At 52.6% G+C, this 12,884-nt stretch overlaps 2 long non-coding RNA genes across 6 annotated transcripts in view; one reads left to right on the forward strand and one right to left on the reverse strand.

The window, feature by feature from the left end:
- Positions 1–12,884, reverse strand: part of LOC105102934 (uncharacterized) — a 78,656-nt gene that overhangs the window by 14,029 nt on the left and 51,743 nt on the right. The window lies entirely within an intron of this gene.
- Positions 536–10,830, forward strand: LOC105102935 (uncharacterized). 3 transcript variants are annotated; one of them, XR_838415.3, is made up of 5 exons: positions 536–1,830; positions 8,194–8,371; positions 8,629–8,739; positions 10,211–10,377; positions 10,659–10,822. It is a non-coding gene; the product is annotated as an uncharacterized LOC105102935 (long non-coding RNA). The 3 variants fall into 3 exon arrangements; XR_010377764.1 differs by having other exon boundaries at positions 10,211–10,346; positions 10,659–10,672; XR_004134141.2 differs by having other exon boundaries at positions 10,211–10,830.

Genomic DNA, 12,884 nt, shown 5'->3' on the forward strand with positions numbered 1-12,884 from the left:
TTTTTTTAATAATTTTAATCCCTAGCATTTTATGTACCCATATCACGACTTGACACAAATATATACATACACCCAAACCTAGGAAAATTTAACCCATCTCCTAAATACATAGATGCCTTCTACATATGCCTTCCATCCCTAAGTAACCTCTTCCCTGAGCAGAGGACATATTCTGGATTTGCCTAAATTACAAAGAACTTTTGACAACTTTGTGTGTTAGGATCATGAAGTTTTTACGGTATTTTTTTTTTCCTTTTCTCTCGTCTCCAAATATTCTATAATAGGCTCATATTACATTAAGAATTCAAAAATCATAATGAGAACCAAAACCAAAATTTAACCCACTGTGATTACAAAGATTCTCGGTTTCTCAAGCAGGCATTCACCTCAAGTGGAGGTTGAAATCAAAGGCAGAAGAGTGTAGGGTCTTTCCCATTTGTAAGTTTGTCAAAGTAAATCTGAAAGTGCTAGAAACCCGCAGGCTTACCCAGGATGGGAGAGGAAGTGGCCAAACGCTATGACTGAGATGCTGTGATGGAGGGGAGGACCAGAATGGGGCCAGGAAGCCAAACGCAAGGGGGCCCTGGAGCAGAGTTTACTCCTGGCTGAGCGAGGCGGCAGGTACGGAGGACAGAAGGCCAGGAAATTTGGTGTCCGGAGCCTCGAGCGTGGGCCTGGGCTCTGGCTGACCTGATCGTGGGCCGGTTCCTCAGCCTCGAGTGAAATGAAGGCGACGCCAGGGTTGTCGTAAGCCCCAAATGCCACGATGTCCGAGAAAGCGTTTGGCAAACACTGAAGTTCTGTTCAGTGACTCAGGTGAGTTATGATTAGTGAGAAAAGGGCGCCGGGGCTACTGAAGAGCAGAGGGAACAAGAGCTCCCAGGCGGGGGCAGGGCGGGGAGGGAGCACCTGGCGGAGGACATGGGGTCCAGTCCAGGCTCGTCCCTGCCGTCCTCACTGTGACTAACCTGGGGCCACCCTCAGGACACAGCAATTCAGGGGAAGGAGCCTTGGTCGGGCATCGTTTCACCTGACGTCCAACGACGTTATTTCTCATTGAATCTCCTCGTACACACAACACGGGGTGAAGAGTGCCTGCCAGCAAAGGGCACCACAACATCTAGAAAGATGCATTTTGATCGGCAGAAACTGAGTATCAAACGAGGAAGGGTTTTTCCTACCCCAACGCCCTGCACCCTCTGGGGGCGGGGAGGTGACCTCCAGATACTGTCAGTAAAGAAACTGGCCTCAGGTCGGTGTCCCTAACTCAGCTCCCCAGCGCTTGGCTGACTCCAGGCACAGACGAGTGCAACCACCTGTGTGTTCTTCCCCTCACACACCCTGAAGGCTGTGTCTTGCATTTTGTGAATTTTCTTTCCCCTAAAAGGTAGCTGTGCACTGTCTTCCTTTCAACAACGGTTCATCAGCCAAAAAAAAAAAAAAATTTGTGACACGTGGGAGGAAGTGTGAACAGTGACAAGCCCTACACCTCCCCCAGCTCCTGACCCAGGGACCACAAATACGGCTGCAACTTTCATGGAGGAATTAAGGCCTCCAAAGGAATTCTAATTAGCAGTGACTTAAGCTCGGCTCTTGGCTGAGAAGTCCCTGGCTCGGGGAATGGCCGACCTATCAGGTCCCGTCCCCATGACACCGTGGGAGGAGCTCTGACGGGCTCCACGTTCCAGATGTGGCCGTGGAGACTTAGAGCGATGACTCTCCCAGAGTCAGGAATGGTATGTCATTAGGTTATCAACATGAGCTTCAGAACTGGCTCTTTTAGGACGTGAATGAACTCATCTACAAAACAGAAACAGACTCTCAGACACAGTAAGCAATCTTACGGTTACTTGGGGGGAACGGGGTGGGAAGGGATAAATTTGGGAGTTTTAGATTTGCAAATGTTAACCACTATATATAAAAATAGATAAAAAACAAATTTATTCTGTAGAGCCCAGGGAACCGTATTCATTATCTTCTAATGACCTTCAATGAAAAAGAATATGAAAACGAATATATGCATGCATACACGACTGGGACACGGTGCTGTACACCAGAAACTGACACACTGTAACTGACGGTATTTCAATTACAAACATTTTTTTAATTAAAAAGAATTGTCTCTTTTTACACGTATCTCAGTGACTATCAAGGGGGAGTGGGGAGGGCACACCCCCCACAGGGATATTTGAGCTTGTGCATGTGTGTGTGTGTGTCTAAGGGGGAGGTTGAAATGATATGTTATATAATTATGTAATATATAATTATATATTCAATATAATAATTTTATGTGTAGTTGGAAAATAAACCCTATTGATTTCCTTTTGCAAACTGTAGAAAGAAAATTTTGACAAAAATCCTCTTGGCCATTGGGAATATGCAAAGATACCCCCCTTAGTAAGGAGGACTCAGAACAGGGGCCTGAGATGCTTACAGTCTCCTTCCCCGATGGGAGACACAGGCCCCCTCTCCTGAACTGGCCACGTGCTCCTGCTTTGGCTCTGTTCATGCTTTGTATTTAATATAATCTCGCAGTGGAGTTACTCTCCATGCTGTGTCATCTGGAACTTCCCTGTTTCTCACAAACAGCCACTACTACTTTTCTCTTATATTTAATGACATAGTCTATGGTCCGAATGTCTGTGTCCCATACCAAATTCCTATGTTGAAACTCTAACCCTCCAAGGTGACATTAGCGGGTGGGGCCTTGGGGTGATTAGTTCATGAGGATGGAGCCCTTCTGAATGGGATTAGTGCCCTTCTAAAGGCACAAAGGCCCCTAGCCCCTTCCAGCCAGTGAGGTCACACAGAGAGGTCTGCAACCAGGAGGGTCCTCACCCAGCCCTGCTGGCACCCTGACCTTGGACTTCCAGCCTCCAGAACGGTGAGCAATACATTTCTGTCGTTCACAAATGACCCAAACTGTGGTATTTTCTTAAAGCTGCCAGACTGGATTAAGACACATATGGAGAATAAGTCCCTCATGATATAAAATGGAAAAGAATGCAATGTAAAATTTTGTATATAGTAAAATATCAATTTTATGAAATTTTTTTTACTGATTTACAAGTTGGTAGAGAGGCATTGTGAGTGGTAGTCGAAGGAGGCATGGACCCGCAGTCAGAAAGACAGCGGGGAACATGGTCCCTGCTACTCACTAGCTGTCTAAACCCTCCGACCCCCGGCTGTCTTGTCTGCAAGATGGAGGGGGGGGGGGAAAGAACTACATTTACTTTAGGGACGTTGAACTAAATTACAGCTAATTTAAGTTAAGCACTTGACACACAGAAAGCACTCAGTAAATGATCTTATTATTTGGGGGAGGGAATATAAAGAGTCAACTCCGTGGGCACATGCCTGCAGCCACGGGCGGCCTCACACCGGGAAGGGCTGTGTGCTCGGCTTAGGGCTGTGCTGCGCCGTCTGAGCGCTCGTGATCGTCTCTCAGCAAGGGCTCCAAGTTTTCATTCTACCCAGAGACCCGCAAATTCTGTAGCTGGCTCTGGGAAAACACACACACACACACACACACACACACACACACACACACACACACACACACACACACACACACACACACACACACACGGAACATACTGAGAAGTACTAAACCAGAATGTTAACGGTGTTGATGGTTGGGCGGTTTTAAGGGTGATTTTTATTTTATTGCTTTTCTGTATATTTTACATTTTCCAGATTGAACACATATTACTTTTTTAACCAGGGCAAAAAAGTGAATACACCTTCCTTTATAAAACTGTCCTCCCCATCTTGCGGATGAGTGAGACCAAGGTAACAGATGGGAAATGACTTGCCTCAGGTCCCACTATGACAAACGTGCAGGAAACTGGACTTCTAGTTCCGCACCCTCACTTGGGTCTGAGTTCCCCAGTGTTGCAGACAAGAATCTCTTTGGGAATCTGACACGGTTTGAGGGGCCCAGCCCCACACTCTGCAGAAGGGCCCCCTCAGGAGCCCGGGATCACCGCCCGGGGCTCCTCTGCCAGGGCCGACTGCTGGGGTTTGGCAAGCAGAAGCCGGGACCCAGGTCTCAAGGGCCGACGGACGCGCTGTGCATGAGGTGCTGTCGGACCCCGGGCAGGGGCTGGCTGCGGGAGGAGCCGCGGAGGGCAGCCAGCACAAGATCTTTTCAGTAGGGCTGCTGCTCACAGAGACAACAGGGGCCCCGCTGCATTTCTGCTCCTTTTATCCCCCCTAGCCCCAGCCCGGCCCGCTCCCTCCTGCAAAGGTGTCCGGGGGTGAGCAGGGTGGGGGGCGGGAGGTGAACGCACAGGACGACTCCGCTCGTGTCTTCCACGTTTGCAGTAACGGAGTCTCTGTGACAACACCCCACTGAGGCGGCTCCTGTATTTCCCACTCCCAGGGGTCTGCGCGGCGGCCACCCCGCACTCGGATTCTCCCTGCTGCGCTTTCTCTTCCCCTGGGGCTCCTCTCGGCAGGTGTCCAGTCAGACCTCTGCTGTCCCCGACAGGCCAGGCACGCCCGCCGCTTTCTCTCCGCGCCATCCAACCCTTCCTCCTCCAAGGACCAAACCTCCTCTGGGCAGCACAGTGAATCTTCAGATGGTATCTTCAGGCCCTGGAGAACTCGCCTCCGGCAGAATTCTCCAGGCTCAGACTCTGGGCTGAGAGACGGAGAGCAGGGGAGGACTCAGCGCGGCAAGCAGCCGGCTGGCGCAGGTGACAGGCGCTGGGAGATGAACGCTGGCCCCTTCTATGCAGTTCTCCTCACTCTGAGCCAGGCTGGCCGCTTGCTTTACACCGTGATCTGATTTACTTTAATCCTCACAATGATCTTTATAAATCCAGCACTACGGCCCTCATTTTCACAGGGGGAAAGGGCACAAGTAACCTGCTCCAGCCCAGCCCGTCAAAACCCACAGGACGCTCTCCGCCAAGAGCGAACCCTAATGCCCACCTCAGACTTTGGGGGATCGTGACATGTGCCGTAGGGTCACTGACGATAACAGACGTCCCACTGTGGCGGCGGGGACGTGGTAGTGCAGGCTTTGCAAGGGGGAGGGGTGTCTATGGGAACTACTCTGCACTGTGTGCCCAATTTGGCTGTGAACCTAAAGCTGCTCTAAAATATAAAGTCTATTAAACACACACACACACACACACACACACACACACACAAGTAAACAGCAGGCCCAGGAATCAAACCTAGGTCTGTCTCCTTGGGTGATGGTGAGTTACTGTCTTCAAAAACCTACTGAGCTCCACTGCATGGGTAGCAATAACAAGTGTGTGTGTGTGTGTGTGTGTGAGAGAGAGAGAGAGAGAGAGGGAGAGAGGGAGAGAGAGAGCGAGCCATCCTACTGTAGATCACACTGGTGTGTCTCCATGTAGCAGCAACTGGGGATGGAGAAGAGAGAAAGAACTGGAAAGAAGACGTCTTAAACTGCATCCTGCCTCCATCACCTGGCAGCTGCAGGGTCCTGGCTTGGTCTCTTTGGTTTTAGTTTCCTCACCTGTAAATTGCAATGAGGTCACTGGGAAGGTCAAGTGAAATAAAGTGTGTATGGAGTACTCTGACATCATAAGCCACTCTCCCCACATTAGTTGTCCCCCCTCCACACACACACTCACACACACTCACATGTACACGTCCATGGGATTAAAGGGGTAACCAAGAACCCTGCCCTCCAACTCTCGAATTCCACCTTCACCCCTAAGCTGCCCGCTGTCTGTGAGATGAAGTGGTTGGACTGGTACTTCCATCTCAGTCTCTGAGCTCGGATTCCACACTCAGAGCTCCAGTCCAGCCCTTCCCCCGAGTCATGGGCTGAGCACGCAGCCCTCGTACCCCTTACATCTGTTTCCCGTGGCCCCCACCGGCCTCCACCCTCCCCACACCCCACCCCAAGTCCTGGGTGCTCTTGGGAACCACTCAGATTCTGGGCAGGTAGTGTAGTTTACAAGCCTGTAAAGGCCTCTGGACAATCACAAGTTATACAAAATGGTGTGGAGTTTTTCAAGTCTTGAAATGACATACTAGGGAAAAAAAAAATAGGAAGAAGAAGGTGTAAAAAGCAAGGTCAAAATTATGGGTACTTGCCAGCAGGAGGAGGGAGGCTGGCGCACAGAGCCTCTCTGCCCGCGGAGTTCCCCAGACAGTGAGTCTGAGTGTCACCGTCACAGGTCCCCAGGGGACTGGAGACACAGAGGGCAGGATGGGTGAGACAGGACCAGGGGGCTCCGGGGCCCTGCCAGCCTCACCTCCATCTGCTCTGTGGTAGCTTCTGCACAGGACTCACTTGAGGGCAGACTCCCTTGCCTTGGGAAGTCTGGAAACCGCTGGCCCTCGAGGGCTGCTGTTGCTCCTCCCTCAGTCGCCAAGGGGGAGCCAGGCACGTTTTGGCCACAGACGTGAGAGGTGACAAGTGTTTCCTGCCAACACGAGGAGGCCCTGGTATTACTCACTCACTGAACAGTGAGTCGCAGGTAAAACCCCCCTGCCCCGAATGCAAAAGAACACAGGGGACTTTTTCTCACCGCAGCCAAGAGCACCCCCGGGCCTCGTGGGGAGTTCCCTTGAGAGCTCTGTGCCCTGAGCGCCCACTTATGTCCCATCAGGCTTTGCCTGTTGACCGTCCATCAGGAGGTGAGCGTCCAGGATGGGAACATCTAGTGTGTGATGGTCCCTGCCAAGCAAAGCTTTGAAAACATGAATTTTGATTTAGGATTCCGCTGTCCAGGATGGTAGCTACGGGCTAATTAAATGTAAATATATTAAGATTAAGCAAAATTTAAAATTCAGACGCTCAGTCACACTAGCCACACTTCATGCTCAATTCCTACACGTGGCCGACGGCTGCGGCGCTGAACAGTGAAGATGGAACTGTTCTGTCGGGCAGCACCGGAGTCACACAACCGAATTCTTAACTGTCCCTTTGCCTGGCTGGGCCCCTCATCTGACCCTGCCTGGTAGCTCTCTCCACAGACAGCCCCTCCCCCCAAAAAGCTTCCCTTTCCCACCCATCCTGGCCCTAAGATTCCCGGAGCAGTGAGTCCAGAAGTGGCTGAACTGATGTGCAAGTGAGCACAAGTGAGGTTTGAGCAAGCTCTGACGTCGGCCTTTGTTCTCACTTCTGCACCTTGTTTGTTGTCAAGCTGCCCTGCAGAGGTAACCAACAGGGGTGATTTTTCCTAAAAATCTTCTAATTACATCAATACTGCTTTAGGGATCCTTAACTTTTACATCCTAAAATTCAGACCTGGATCGGAGATATGATACTGTTCCACGGGAAGTGTTTAAACTCCACCACCTGAAACGCAAGTTAAAGGCGCGAGGGATCTTAGGGACCATCTCTGCCTTCTGCTCCGCTTTTCACGGAGGAGAAGGCACAACCAGGAGGAGCGCAGAGACTGCCTGAGGACACACAGCGACTCGGCACAGGGATCGCAGGTCCCGGGGTTCACCCGAGGGCTCCTCTCACTATTCGGCATTAAGGGGTCTTCTTCTTCCTGCTGGACCCTCCGTGGCCCTACACCTCTTTGCTCCTCCTGCACAGCAAGACACCCCTCAGGGCCTCACCGCAGGCCCCCATTCCACGACCACCTTCACACTTGTCCTGAGTGTTTACTGATCTGTTAAGTTCAAGCATATTAAAAATATATACATATACTTCCCAAGAGGCGGTTTCCCCAAAAGTGTCCCTGGGCTTCCCCCTGCAGAAGTCACCCTCACAGGAAAGGGAAACAGAACTCTTTGCCATCTAGGCTGAAGAGCCCCCGCGACCTACAGTTTCAGTGTCACAGCCAAAGGTCAGAAGCACTCCTCACTGCAGCCCAGCTTTCCATGCGTGTCTCACAAGGACACGCATTTTTATCTTATATCATACGATCCTTGCAGTAGGGGCTCGGCTGTCACCTCTCAAGTGGGAATAAGACTTCAGAGACCTGGCCTGGGAGCTGGGTCATGGTTGTGATAATGAGGACTCCAGATCCTCTTTCTGCTGAGAAACAGAAGTCGGTAGACTATGACCTGTGGGGCCAAACCTGGTCCGTTATGTTTTTGTAAATAAAGTTTTATTGGAATGCGGCCTCAGTCCTTTGTTTACGTATTACTGACAGCTGCTTTCAGGCTGCAACAGCAGAGCTGAGTCGTTGCCACAGAAGCTGCGTGGCCTACAAGGCTAAAAAATATTTACCCTCTGTCCCTTTACAGAGCAGGTTTGCTGAGCCCTGGTCCAGAGTCACAGCAGATAAACCGCTTTCCATATCCCACTTGCTACTTACTTCCAAATGATGCTTACGAGGAAAGGTCCAAATCCAGGAAGATGCTGGCAAAGCGAAACCATCATCACAGCCAGTTACAGCTGCTTCCTTTTAAAACCAACGTGCCTGTGAGTAGGGATTTGGGGGGGATACATTCAGGTGCTTTGCTCTTCTGCATTTCTTGCTCTGATTTCCCCTCTGCTCGGCCAGATGCATTCCTATTGTCTAAAGGATGATCGGGGCTGCTACAAACAGAGACGCGAGTTGATATTTTGCTTCTGACATCCAAAATAAGGGTTTCCAACCAGACAGTACTTTTGATAGCCAGGTATTGTCGAGAACGAGGATTTTCTAAATTTATTTCCTTTTTGAATTACTATCACAGAGTTCTACACAAGGCAAGTCCCAACCAAGCAAAGAGAAAGAAGACAAAGCCTACCGTTTCTGACCCCAGATCATTCGAACTACAGGACGAGGGAAAGCGAGCGAGGAGAATGTGGGTATTTGGACGCAGCTGCCGTCTCTGAGCCAAAACCACAGATAAGAGCACGACTCTGAATCCAGACGGCCTGGGTTCAAACCTTGGTTCCACCTTGGACAATTCAGCCTCTTTGTGCTTCTGCTTCCTCGTCTGTAAACAGGGGCAACGGTATCACCCCCCTTGCAGAATTATGAGAACTGAGCGCTGAGGGGCTGAGAACACTGCTCGTCACTTAGTAGCATTGTTTTGGGGGGGAGGGTGTTACCGCAGATTTTGGAACGACTGCTGAAAAGAGGGTGGGCTCTCTCTCTCTCATTCCCATCTTGGGGTCTGGAAGGAGATCACCTGAAAGGCTGCCCCTGCACCAACCTGGAGCAGCCTCAAAGCAAATTCTGCACCAGAAGTGGGGCTAAGCTTGCCCTTCTTCAGAGACCAGGACTGTGAGCCCAGTGCCTGGCGGGAGACATTCCGGAGGGGATCATCTTGGGGTGGGGGGACCACTGAGCTGGGACCACCAAGACAGGAACACATGCAAGTCACAGTCACAGCAGGTCTCAGGTGGTCCAGTCACCACCAGAGCCCAGATGGGCAGAGTCAAAGAGAGAGCCCACTGGGTCCCTAAGAGCAGAGAGAGGAGGACCATGAGTTATCTCGGCTACAGGCATCAGCCACCAATGCCAGCCTCTCTCTGAGCCACCAATGTGGGGGCAGCCCCACTGCCCCCAGCATCTCCATCACAGAAACCAGCAGAACAGAGAGGCCACAGGCTACATCAAAGAGCCACCACCAGCCCTGCAGCCAAGCATCTGGAAGCCACACCCCTCTCCCGTGCACCCAGGTGCCGCACTCGGGGGAGAGGGGTGGACACTGGGAAGACTGCACTCTGCCTAAACTGGACTGCTCACTACTTACACTAAATCCAACCACGTTTACAGACTGACATCTAGCCCTCATCCCGTTGTCCACCCTCCCTCTCACCACCTGCCCAGCAGGGTGGGGACTTAGGACACGAGATCATTTAACAGAAGTAAATTGTCCTTTTATGGTTGCACACCTGAGGGTGGTGAGAGTCAATCTGGGACTCTGTTACCCTCTGGAGTTGGATTATGCCCCTTTAACAGCGCCCCTCGCGCCCAGAGGCACTCCCACACTCCGACCCCCACCTGCACAAGCTAGTATCTAAAACCAGCTTCAGGGACAAGCCAGAGGAGGCTTCGGCTGAAAGGCAAACGAGAAAGAAAACCCTTCCAAAAAAGACTCACTCCCAGTAGCTTTATTTTAAACGCAGGGAAAATGCAACTCCTTGCATAAACAGACTTGGAAGGTACGACTTTTTCCTGCTCTCTTTGTAGCTAATCAGGGGAGACAACGAGGGAGTCAAACAGCTCATCAATAAATATGTATTGTTCACACACTTTGTAGAATAAGGCTTATGCTTTGGGACTATTAAGTAAACTACTTTTTTTTTTTTTTTTTAACCTTTTAGGGCAGAGGGAACGAAGGGGAGAGGAGGAATCCCCAAGCCTCCGTCCTGGAAATGCGCTGGAGGCTACCCACCCTCGGTGACTGGGGACCCACTCAGCTCCAGCGGCGGGAAGTCAGACGGCATTCGTCCTCATGCGGTTTCTAAACTTCCTAAGATAAATCCACCAGGTTTCTCTGCCAATAGTAAAGCTCTCACTCAAAGCAGGCTGGGTGGCCTCGGGTGGCTCCTCTGGGCTGGAGGGGCGTTGGATTCACCAGGGTAAACGATGCTGTCACCACCAACTCGAAAGGCCACCTATCAACATGCCACGTGCCACGGCCTGGAGCGCGTGCACATACATGCACGTATGCACCCCTTTCCCCCAAGAGGCTGAGGCCAGGACGGCACCCACATCAGGTGGGTGAAGAGCAGGTCCGTCCTGCCCGCTGAGTGCCGTCTCCACCCACAGAGAGCGCAGAGACCAGACGCGGGCCTGGGCCACCGACGCTGGGAAGGCGCCCGGTGGCAGCGGGGCTGAAGCCGGAAGAGGGATCCTCGACCTTCAGGCGAGTTCTCTCTGGTGGGGGGGGGAACGGGAGCAGAGGCCGGGTTGGGGATAAGGAGGAGTGTCTGGGTCACTGGATAGGCCCCCTCCCCTCCTACTCCTTTCCGTTTCCCTGTCTGGGTCTCCGCTGGTTTTGAACTTTGTGAGAAGTGGCTTGTTCAGATGCCTCCCAGCCTCTGCTTCCTCTTGTCAGTCAGGAGCGAGTTACACCGGTGTTACCAGAAAATGATTTCACGTTCCGAACAGGGCTTCTCCCCAGACCCCAGCACCCATCTAAGAGCCGCGGCCCCAGTCCGGCCTGGGCACTGCGGGAGGAGGCGGTGGGAGGCACTGGCCGGGCGAGTCGGGGCGCCGGGGCCGGTGCTCTGCGGCCCCGCGGCCCGAACAGTCAGCCTTGCGCGGGGATCACAGCGGTTGCGTGAGGAGCTTTCACAGGTAAACAACTGAAGGCTGGAGAAGGGCTTCTGAGATGGAGAGGTTTTCATCATGGAATCTATTCTTCAAGCAAAATCATAAGCAGCACCCCGTATATGCTCCAGACCAAAGGGGGGCTGCTGTGTGCTGGGCGGGGGGGGGGGCCTGGCGGAGCAGCCCCCCAGGCCCTCAGCCCCTGGGACACAACCAGGGAGGATCCCCGGTGGCTCAGTCCAAACCACGGCTCTAGTAGGACCGCATCTCAGTGCCCTTTTCCTCCACTGTCATCCAGCCCCAAGCGTGGCCCTAGCCGGGTCTGCCGGCCCCTCGGCTGGAACACTCTTCCCCTCGGCTGGCTCCTTCCGACACACGCGGGCCTTGTCTGGAGTGTTACTGCCTTGGGGAGACCTTCCCTCCAGCCTCTGCGGGGAGACCTCTCCCCACGGGTCTCCACCCCCGCCACTGCTCACTACTGCTGGCTGCGGAGTGCTGCCAGCTCATTCCCTCGAGCTGATCCCTCGCAGCAGAATATACGCTCCTGAGGGCAGGACCGCCCTGTTCAGTCCCTGCCCAGTCCCCCAGGGCCAGGCCAGGCCCTGGTACACAGCGGTTCCTCAGAAAACACTCGTTAAGTGAGGGAGTTAAGGAAACCATGAACTGAGGGGGTGGATTACAGGCATCAATCAGGTCACAAAAGGGTCAGGACTCCAGCTGGGGGACACTCACTTTTCACTTGATCGGGTTCAGGCCGCCCCTGGACCCTCAGCAGCAAAGGGAAAAGCCCTGCTCACTTCCAGTCTCTGAGGGATGTTTCCGACGTGAGGACCATCCTGAGTTCAAATATCCTGAGCTACGGGCTCAGGGCTCGCATCTGAAGGGGGTTCAGAAGGAAAGAGGCAGGCCTGAGGAGGAGCCACCGCCAGGCCTCGACAGACGTCTCTGACAGGCGCCTGCAGGTCAAGGTTCCCGTCCCCCTTCACTACAAGGGTTACTCTCTCTCCTAATACACTCTTGCTCTGGAATCTTATTCACGCCTTCCTCTGGTCATTTATCTATGTGGTTGGTCAGAAGGTTATCCAGTAGCTTCCACAACTTCCTGTCCAGCTCTCTGGACCAAATTAAGTTCTGGACCTGGATCCTTTTTGTAAACGGAGACACTGTCATCTTCTGAGAAAGAGGTGAGCTTTGGTCAAGGACCTCGTGGCAGGATCCCCCACTCTCCTCACGTGACAGCTGCCACAGGAAATCCAGCAGAAAGACATACAAAGACCCTAGAATATTATGTATTGAATACGTATTCCTTCCTCCTCCGTCTGGGGGATGGTTTCCCCGAGGTGGGTCTACTCACTGCGGCTCAGCCGTTTCATCCGGGCATCCGGCGAACGTCCGCAGGTCCCTAACCACACAGCTCGCCCCACGCGCACCGGGCGTGCACAGGACACCGCACCTCCGGAGGTCAATGCAGGGGTGGGTCTCCTGCACAAGCCGAGGAACGCTGCTCTGGGCTGCAGCCCAAAGACTAACTCTTAAACCTGTAAACGTGCTATCTACATTTCCAACATAAACGTCCAAGAAGGACAGCCAGTAAGCAGATGAATGGTCTACTGTGCTCCATCCGAACACCTTCACATCCCGGTCCAAGTGGCGATGGCACAGTATTTAACCCAGGGCAACTCTCTTCGCCATAGAAATCCTGCTCTCCCCTTTGTAATCCTG

Source organism: Camelus dromedarius, chromosome 25 (genome assembly GCF_036321535.1).
Source record: "Camelus dromedarius isolate mCamDro1 chromosome 25, mCamDro1.pat, whole genome shotgun sequence".
NCBI lineage: Eukaryota > Metazoa > Chordata > Mammalia > Artiodactyla > Camelidae > Camelus > Camelus dromedarius.